The 9,817-nt window shown below is 50.0% G+C and overlaps 1 protein-coding gene across 1 annotated transcript in view; it reads left to right on the top strand.

The window, feature by feature from the left end:
* Positions 1-3,118: 3,118 nt before the first annotated feature.
* COL22A1 (collagen type XXII alpha 1 chain) overlaps positions 3,119-9,817 on the top strand; it is a 241,998-nt gene continuing 235,299 nt past the window's right edge. Inside the window, exon 1 of the mRNA XM_079145252.1 lies at positions 3,119-3,501. The gene's annotated coding sequence lies outside the window, so the exon portion shown is untranslated. The remainder of the gene's footprint in view (positions 3,502-9,817) is intronic.

Below are 9,817 nucleotides of genomic sequence, written 5' to 3'. Positions count from 1 at the left end.
CACCTGTGGACAAGTGCCCTCCCTTGTCACTGCCTGTTTGGGTGGCCACCTGGTTTGTGTGATATCTCTCTGTATGTAAGAGCAGGAGGGCACCCTCAGTTCCTCTGATCACCGTCACGCCCCTGCACTGGACACGTGCTAAGTGGCCATCATCGAGTCTGACCCCTGCAGGTGCTGCTACAGTGCACACACATCCAGGAAGGGACTCATGGGATTGAAGAGCCTGGAACTAGGCTGTGATGCTTTAGGTCCTGCAGAGAGCAGATAACTGTCCCCAAAGTTCCAAGTTCCTGGAGCTGTTTCTGTTTCCTTATGTGATAAGTGTGACTTTGCAGTGATCTTGGGGAGACGGTCGTGGGCCATCTGGGTGGGCCCCGTGTCAGCACAAGTTTTTTAGGAGGGAGGAGGGGGAGATTTTACTGCGGGGTGGAAGCTTTAACAGCCAAAGCGAGAAGATGAAGTGATGTGAGGAAGGGGTCGCTAGGCAAGGAATGCAGGAACTTCCCAGAAGTTGAAAGCATTGGGGAACAGTCTCCTCTGGATCCTCCCAAAGGAACCAGCCCTGCCCAGACCTTGACTTCAACCCTATGTGACTTGTCACAGCCATCCAGAACTGTAAGGTAAGTTATTTTAAGCACACAAATTTGCCTAGCTTTGTCAGAGCAGTGACAGAAAACAAAATCAAGGCCCAAGACTCCTGGCTGGGGTCATGCGGGGAGGCCATCATCCTTCCTGTCACTGTGAAGTCAGAGGACTTCCCCCAGGGGGACCCGGGGTTTGAAGACAGCTGGCAGAGTCCCAGGTCTTCGGCCTTCCACAAAACAAAGGTAGCTCGTGCAGAACAGGACAGCTCCAGTCTGAAGGGTCCCCAGTGCGTCGAGCTGGCTCTCAGCAGCCATGGCCCACCCTGGGACCAAGTCCCACCTGCAGAATCCCAGGACAGCTGTGGGATGGGCAATGGGTGAGCCCTTTTCCCCCAGAAGCTGCTATCTTTCAGGTCTGGATTCCACTCCACTCAGCCTTGCACTCCAACATCTGACACTCCAACATCTCGGTGAGCTGAATTAAGGCAGAAGAATCAACTTGGTGGTTGTCCATGTCTGGCACCACATGTTCCTTCCTGATCTCCCCTCTCTTTAGAGACCCTGTTTACTGTGTCTACAAGGGAGGGCTGACAGTGATCCACTTGAACCTCGGTCTAGCCTCCTGTGCACTCTCTCTGGAAAGTTCCAGGCTCTATTCCACTAAGTAGCCTCCCAACTCACCTCCCTGCCTCACCCAGTCTCATGGCTGCTAGCGGCCCTATCAAGCCCACACTGTCACACCCCACCCGTCTCCTTCCAAAGCACTTCAGTGGTGCCTGGGTCTTAGGATTGCACCCACATTTCCCTACAGGTCTCCCCAGTCTCTTCAGTTTTGTCCTGCTCCCCAATCCACCTTGATTCCCACTGCAGCCCCACAAGACCCAGGCCAGAGAGGCCTCAACTCCATGCCGAAGTCCTGCCTCTGCCCAGAGATAAAGACCCTGTGAACGGGGGCTCACCATTCTGGCCCTCCTTAGGTCATCTCCTGCTCATGGTGGCATCTCTCATTGTTTGACCACAACCTCCTCGGAGTGGTCTATCAAGAGGGGTCTCTGATTTGCTCCCCTCCTTTATTCTCTGGCTTGTCTGTCTTCTTTGACTCCCCCAGGGCACTTGGTATAGCTCAGCCACTGAACACAGTAGTGTGCTTGGCTGTTTTGTTTCCCCACAGCAGGTGTGGATTCCTGCTCAGCTCAGCTCAGCCTGGGAACATCATAACTGCTTGACCAGATGCTGAGCCCTACGTCCTTCTCACACAAGTTGGGTCACTCTTCTCTGCTCCCCGCCCTGCCTGCGACTCTGAAAACCTAGCAGGGCACTCATCTGGCCTGTCACCATTCTTGATGCAGGACCTATCCTGACACAGGGCACACCTCTGCTCTACTTGGTCAGCACCTGACACTCGGACTGCACCAAGTGGGCACTCCACGAGGACCTGAGGAATGAATTGCCACAGGTTGACTGAAAAAGGCAGGGCAGAGGCAGGGCTAGGATGTTGAGTGTCCCCAGGTCACAGATGAGTCCCATTGTGTCTGTTTATTAAACTGTTGCTACTCAGCAGGCAGCCAAATAAAGACACCCAGAGTCTAGAAGACGAGGAGCCGAGGGATGGGAGAGGTCATTCAAATTAAGCCATGTTCTCATCTAGTTCAAAATACCCGGCCTGGCCCACTTTTAGGAACAGCTGCTCAGAAAGGAAACGTGGAAGGGCACCCAGGTTAGCGCCTGCTCCTGTTCTGCCTTTGGGGGCTGGGAAGCCGGTTGGTAAGGAAAGTGTCCCTATCACACTAACCTGGGCTCCCTCCCTGATCCGCTGAAGGCCCTGGCTGGTGACAAAGGCTCCCTCCGACTTCACAGTCCTTATCCCAAAATAAGGACACATCCACCCTCCGCTCCCCCTCAGCCCTGGGTTGAAGTGAGAGCCCCGCAAACAGGGCTACCTGTAGGAGGCCCTGGCACTGAGCGGTGCAGGTCACCTTTAGTCATGTGCTCCAACAGGAGGGGAACTCAAGCACTGGTCGCTGGACAAAGAGCAGAGCTCTCCCTCCCTGTCCCCTCCGCGGGGTCCAGAGGCGCCCGCGCGGCTGCCTCCTAGGTGGTGGGCTATTTCGGACCAGCTGTAAGAGGGACGGAAATATCCGGCGAAGTCTAAAATTGGACCGCGAGTTGTCTGCGCTCTCTGGGATTCTTAGGGCAGCCTCAAGTGTGCCGGTCCCCGAGACACCTGCCCAGGCCGCCGCCAGCCTTCCCCGCCAGCGCCACGGCGCGTCCCCCTCGCGTCCCCTTCCATCCCTGAGCCCCCGCCCCTGGGCGCTGGGGACCGGCTTTGCCAGCTCCCAGGGCTCCCCGCCCCGGCGCGCTCGGGTCCGCTCCCTCCAGACTCCGCCCCCGGCGCGATCAGGCCCCGCCCCTCCGACTCCTGCCCGGGCGTCCGGCCCCGCCCCCGCCGGCCCCGCCCCCGCCGGCTCCGCCCCGCGCCTGGCGCTCTTAGCCAGGGAATCCCAGCGCTGCGCCAGTGCGCCCCGGGGAGGCTGGACAGCTTTGTTCTCAGGAGTTAACAGGGCCGCTGGGGCCGCCGCGCTTCTCCCCAGAGACGTGTCTTCTCCTTTCCCTCTTTTCTGTTTCTCACACTTTCGACTCCATTTGTAAGTCCCCAGCCTTACCTGCTAACTAGACATTTAACTATTTGTTTCAAACTTGCTCTCTCTCTCTCTCTGGACCCCTGGCTGGGGAAAGACTACAAGTCTTGGCTGGAGACTACTGAATGTGCTAGATTTTGGAGGGAAAGGTAGGTAGGCTGTTGACAGGAGACCCCCAGGAGGGGGCTGCCTAGAGCTGGCATCTTCTTCGGACACTGCTTCCAGGGGCTCCAGCCCAGGACAGAACTGACTGATACCCTTGAGCACCTCTCTGCCAGGTAAGGCCTGAGTTCTCTTCTCTGCCACATATGCTGGAAGTCACAGGCTTCAGTGCGCTCCTACCTTCCTGGCGACAGGGAGGGACAGTGGAGTGGGTACAGGCTGGAGAGGGTGCTCTCTCCAAATACAGATCTGTTTCCTGCTGAAGCCCTTTGGGGATGATCCCGGTCTGGAGCCCGGTGTGTGTGCCTTGCCTCATTTTCAGAGCAACACGGAATAAAGCCAGGGAGAACATACCTGTTTGATTTTCTCTGGGCAGCACCAGGATGACCACAGTGTTAAATGCTACAGCTTGTTAGAAGTTGCTACTTCTAAAGTTGCTGTGCTAGCCTCTTCAATTTTCCAGTAAGAAAAGAGAGAAAGATGGGGGAAATGGAGGTGAAGAATATCTTCTCTTAGGTTTTGCATTGACTGTCAAAGGACTTTGCTTCTTGAACTAAATTTAAGTCTCTTTTTTTTATCTGAGCATTTTATTGCCCCTGTCCCAGCTTTCCCTGGACCACAGAGGTGTGTTTGTCTACTTTTATTTTCTCTGTGTATTGTTTTCTGTAGCAGGCCAGAACTTCTTGTCCTGTTTATGAAGCATAACTTGCATTTAGTGTGCTTTTGGACAGTGTGCCTCATATCTCCCCATTCAAGGCCAGATGACAGGCAGACACACTTGTCAGGCATCCCTCAAGGAGGTCCTGCCTGCTGCCTGTCCCAGAAGTCTGTGGGGTCTCCCTGCTCAGAACTTTGTTGCATTCCCTGTCACCTCCCAGATCCTGAGTTGCTAGTTCTCTGTCCACACTGTTCATCTGTCTGACTCTGATGATTTATTTATACCTGGCAGAATCCTAGAAAGACCTAGTTTAGTTGAGTCTGGGAATTTTCTTTCCAGGGCTTCTGTTTTGTTAGAGGGCTGCTGTGTGAGGTGCACTGCCCAGCTGCATGCTGTGAGGTGTGGTAGAAGCTTAGCTGTCTGTCTTGGCTTCCGGTGCCAACTCTATGGTTGTATCCTACTGCCATAGATAAACCCGGGGTACTGCACAGGGAGCCTCCATTTCTCCACTTGCCAAATGGAGATGATAGGAGGAATCAAAACAGGTTAACTTGTAAAGTTTCTGGTACACAAAGGCATGGAATATGTTGCAGTTACCTCTGTCTCACAAACCTGAAGCACTGTGGATGGAAGCACCTCTGTTCCGTCCTAGATCTCCTTGTCACTCAGGTATTGAGAGGCTGCGGAAAGTCATCACTCCAGGCACTTGGGCCTCTCTTGTTAGGCAACAGGTTGGATGGGACGAGGATCTCTTTTTGTGGGGATCCATGAAGGGCTTCAGGGGTGCTACAGACACTTGTAAGTGTTTGGAGCAGAAACGCATTTGTACCTAGTTTTCCTGGGGTTTGTTCAAAGGGCCGCCAGATATAAGTTTTTACACCTACAAAATAGTCAAGTGGCCCAATGGGTGATGCAGCCCACAGAGTTTTAATGCTTCACAAATGTTTTAAAAACTGCATTCAGAGGAAAGAAGCCAGGATGTCTTGGAAACAGAAACTGTGACTTGTGTGGACAGATAAATATGACCATGGGAAGATCCATGGGAAGAACATGGTGCAGAGGAGAAGACAGTAGCCTCAGTGACATGGGGTGGGAGAGGCATTTTGAATAAGAGGCAGCTGATCTGTCTTTTGGATTATTGGGTGGCATATTCCATTTCAGTTGAAAGAAGTGTCCAGAAACAAGAGGAAAAGACTTATTGGGTAGTGAGTCCATCATGAGGGGAGGTATTCAAACAGGTTGGATGTCCATTTACAGGGCTGTGGGAGGACTGGTCTGAACCTGAGTACCTGGACCAGGTGAGCTTTTAAGGTCTCTTCCTGGGCTGAGATCCTGCCATTCCTAAGTACTTCCTTTCAGCCCTAGAAGGCCCCTCCTGCCTGCCTCTCTTCCTCCAAGACTGTGCTGGTTCTTAGGCTGTGCAGTTACTGTGAACCAGGACTGAATGACATGTGTGCTGTTCCTATCTCAGTGTTAGAAACAAAGACCAGAGAGTTTTTCCAAGGACAGGTAGAGGGAAAGGAGAGGGAGAAGGACTCAAACATGATTTTCATGTCAACAAAAGACTTTGTCTTCATGCTTGGAAACTTCTCCTCAAAAATAAAATAAAATAAAATAAAATAAAATAAAATAAAAAAGGGAAACATTATTGATGTACAGCTCCCAAGAAGGTGCAGAAAATGAGAAGGCCCTGTAGGAAATTCTCAGGGCAAGAAGGTTCCTGGGGATTTTTGCCAATTCTTCACCCAGGAAACGATCACATACTGAGTTGCCCCACAAAAATAGCTGCAAAGGCTGGAGATCTGGGAACAGTGCAGTTCCCCACTTTACAGATGAGGACACAGAGCTAGAGAGCAAGAGTGACTCACCTGGTTTGTGTGTACAGGTGGAACTGAGTCTCCAAGTCTCCTGAGCAGGCTAGGCAGGAGGCTTGGCCTTTTGGTCTTCCTACCCAGACTTGTCATCGCTCTGTGTGTGTGTGTGTGTGTGTGTGTGTTTGTATGGGTATGTTGGGAGGCAAAATTAGTGTCTAAGGCCAGGTGGCCACACTGAAATCTCCTCTTGCACCCTACCTGGGGTCAGGGCAGGGTTCACGGAACCAGTGACTGAGTGACTAAATGACCAGCAGAATGGAGATGGAACGAGTGGATGATACGGGATTCTCGTTCCTTGGCTTTGTTACTTAGCAAAATCAGACTTGAGTTTGGGTTTTAATAAGTAGCTTTCTGGATTGCTTCTCAACATCCTGTGAGTGAATGATTGCCATGTGTTGACCGTTCCCTTCTTGCGGCTGCCATGAGCATCTGTGCTACATGGTTTCCCACTGGGCTGTCATGTGCCTCAGCCGACTCCCAAGGAGTAGGATTCCTGGGTCAGAAGACATGGTCTCTGTACTGGTTCTCAGGAGGTATTAGGACTAAGCATGCACAAGAGTCTAAAAACTGGGGTGGCCTTGTGGTACAAAGGGAAGTCCTGGAAGACACTCAGGGAACGTGTCCACCTGCCAGCCGTGGTCCCGGGGATTCCCTGCTGGAAGCCAGGCACAGGCCTTCTGTGGCCCACCCTTCCTAACCCTAACCCTGTCTCAACTTGTATGCTCCCAGTTACTGGGAGCTCATTACTTCCAGCTAACTGACGGGTTGACGTTGACGGGTTCTGGCAGAGATGAGAATATCTTTTAGTCTTTTTTTTTTTTTTTTTTGGTTCATAATAAAATTTCGAAAAAATTTTACCAGAATTTACACTGTCTTTTGTTTGAAGTATTTCTAAGGAGAGGCCTTTCTTCAACAGCATTGGCAGGTTCAGGTCTATGGTGGCTGACCTCGACTGCCTGGTAGTCATTGCTAGGGGTATAATCTACTCTCCACGTCCTAAAGATGAGAACAGGCAGGCCAGTGACCAACAACAAAGGAAGTGAAAAGTGGGTATAAAGTAGTCACACTGAAGATTTCAGTTGAGGTGAGTAAGTTGTAGAGATCTGCTGTCCGACATTGTGCCCAGATATATAATGCTATGTCCTATACTAAATTGTCTATTAAGAAAGTAGGTCTACATCATGTACAACCAGAAGAATGAGAAGTTATACTCCATTTATGTATGATGGGTCAAAAATGCTTTTTATTGTCATGTATAACTCATTAGAACAAACAAAAAATTTGAAAAAAGAAAGTAGGTCTCATTGACTGTTCTTACCACAATAAAACACAGAGAAAATAAAACAGAACCACAGATGTTATTGTGATTAATCCCGGGACCACCCACAAAGGCTTTTGCCCTCATAGCTGCTTTCATGGGCTCCTTGGACCGAGGACTTGAGGTGTCCACCAGCCTCCTCAGCTGAAGTCTGAGTCCTCTCGTGCTCTCCCTGGGACTTGCCTGCCTGTGGTGCAGGTCTGGACGTGGAGTTAAAACTCCTCCTCTTATCACATAAAAGGTCTCCCCTGCATTTCCATCTGTTGGTCCTTATTTCGTCCTTTTGGGCATACTTTGAATAAACTGAATCCCTCTCCCATGGCATCTTTTGACCTCTGCAAAAACAAAAATAAAGGTGCGTCTTGATGCTGTCTGCAACTGTGTGCCAGTCGGTGCCAGAACTGAGATTCAAACTCACGACTTAGCATAGTCTTGCTCTTAACATTCTGGACTGCCTTAAATGTAAACGTATATAATGCATATAAATGAATATAAGCAAATATATATGATTCATATAAAGGTAAACATACGATTTATATAAAAAGGTGAATATAGCTGTTGGACATTTTTTCTTTTTAAAAACCATTCCTTGTTAGAGTGCTTTAAATTATAAAAATAATAATGACACATTGTAACAAGTGCATTAATCTCAGCAACCTCCTGCAGTCTGATCCTTCCAACCGAATCAGTAGCTACATTTCAGCAAATAGCCTTTCACAACTTTATCTAGAGCCAAACATGCACATCAGTCAAAATGTAGCATTCGAACATTTGGGAACAATGACTGACAAATACTAAACATGTGTTTATCTAGCATCCAGTCTCGTGTAGGTGGCACTCCATGAATCACTGCCAGGTGAAGTGTAGGAAGGATTTTGTTTTGCCTGGTCTTCAGCTTGCTGCGAGCCCACCGGGAGCAGGGCTGTCTCCTGCCATCATCAGAGGCACTGATGGACAGAATGAGGCATGGCATGGCATGTTCCCAGGACTCTGGAGAAACAGCCAACTGTGACAGATCCTGGCTTTATGTGCCTCCCACCATCCCATGCCTGGCGAGACCTGTGTGATCAAGGGCTGCCTTCACATGGGGGAGGCAGGGGTCTGCTTTTGTCCCCAGGAAATGAGCTCCTGTAGTTCATAAGTTCTGTATTACCTAGCTCTGAACCACCCATGCCTGCACAGTGCTGGGTACAGTAGGAACTCAGCCCATATCTGCAGAACAGATAAAATGGGGATAAAAAATGCTTCTTAAGGAATCAAAATCCATGCAAAACTCTAGTAGGTGTTAGAGTAGTAGACCACAATTTCATTTAAATCACAGCTAAATGAAAAAATGAAATATTGAAGCTGGAAAAGTCATGCTGATATTTACCATGCCCAGGATAGCACCCACACTTAGGCATTTCCAGGGGATGCTCACCCTTCCTGGCCTCCCAGCTCTGGCCCCCAGAGGGCTGTCTGCTCATGGGCAGTTCTGGGCAATGCCTCCATTTAGCCCAGGGGCCTGGATCCATGAACTGGGTTGTGTTCGTGGTCATAAGGGCAGACTAGGTCTGAATTGGGCACCTTTTTTTTTTTTTTTTTTTTTTTTTTAACTAGCTATGTGTTTTCTAGAAACGTTTAGAGCATATCTGGTCTGGAGTACAGGGAAAGGTCTTTGAAAACAAGATCAGTGTCATCCTAGGGCCCGGGAATTTCTGGTCAGCAAACAAATATGGTCTCCTTGGCAGGAAAGTATTTACCAAAGCCTCAGACTCCTGTAGGAAACAGGCTGTTGGCTCCTATCCTGTGATGGCTCTTGGTCTCCCTGTTGGGTACATGCACAAGTCTTGTCCCTGGGAAGAGAGCTCACCCTGCAGCCCTCTGTCCTTGGTCCTTCTGGGTGCAGGCCAGATATCTGAGTGCTCACGCCTGCCAGTGACAGGGTCCTAGGGGGAGTTGAGGCAGCTTCTTGGAAAAGCCTCCCCATCCCATCTGCCACCTGCCCTGTGACTAGGCAAAGAGAGTGACTCTTGTGCCATGTGCTTGCTCTGTTCTCAGAAAGTAGAAGCTTCAAGACTGTTTATATATATATATATATATATATATATATATATATATATATATATATTAGAAAAAAATGAGAGTGCCTCACTAAGCTAGACACAGAGCTCAGATACTCAACTCATTGATTCATTTCTCTCTCTTACACTGTTCATGGGCCCTTCACTGTTCCGTGCCCTTCACTGTTCTGGGCACTGAGAAAGAGAGACAGAGTCATGATCCCCAAGTGTAAAAAGCTCAGTGGAGAACATAGGCCAACCACAGGGAACTTCAGAGGTCTCCCGAGGGTGCTAAAAGCGTGTCTGGGGGAGCCGGAGGAGACAGCCCGCACCATGCACACTCCTTACCTAGGCAATTCGTGAAGGCTTCACTGTCAGAAGACACATAAGCCGGGGTTTGAAGAGTGGGCAGGAGTCCGCCTGGCAAGGAAAAGACATCATCTCCTGGGTGATAGCAGAGACAGTGTCAAGGGTCGACCAGGATTTAGGAGGAGAAGGTACTGGTCTGAGAGGAAAAGAGAGAGGTCTTTGGGGTTGAAA

The sequence above is a fragment of the Sciurus vulgaris genome (genome assembly GCF_902686455.1).
Source record: "Sciurus vulgaris genome assembly, chromosome: 1".
Classification (NCBI taxonomy): Eukaryota; Metazoa; Chordata; class Mammalia; order Rodentia; family Sciuridae; genus Sciurus; species Sciurus vulgaris.
Note: the sequence above shows the minus strand (reverse complement) of the source record. Positions and strands in the feature narration are given on the sequence as shown.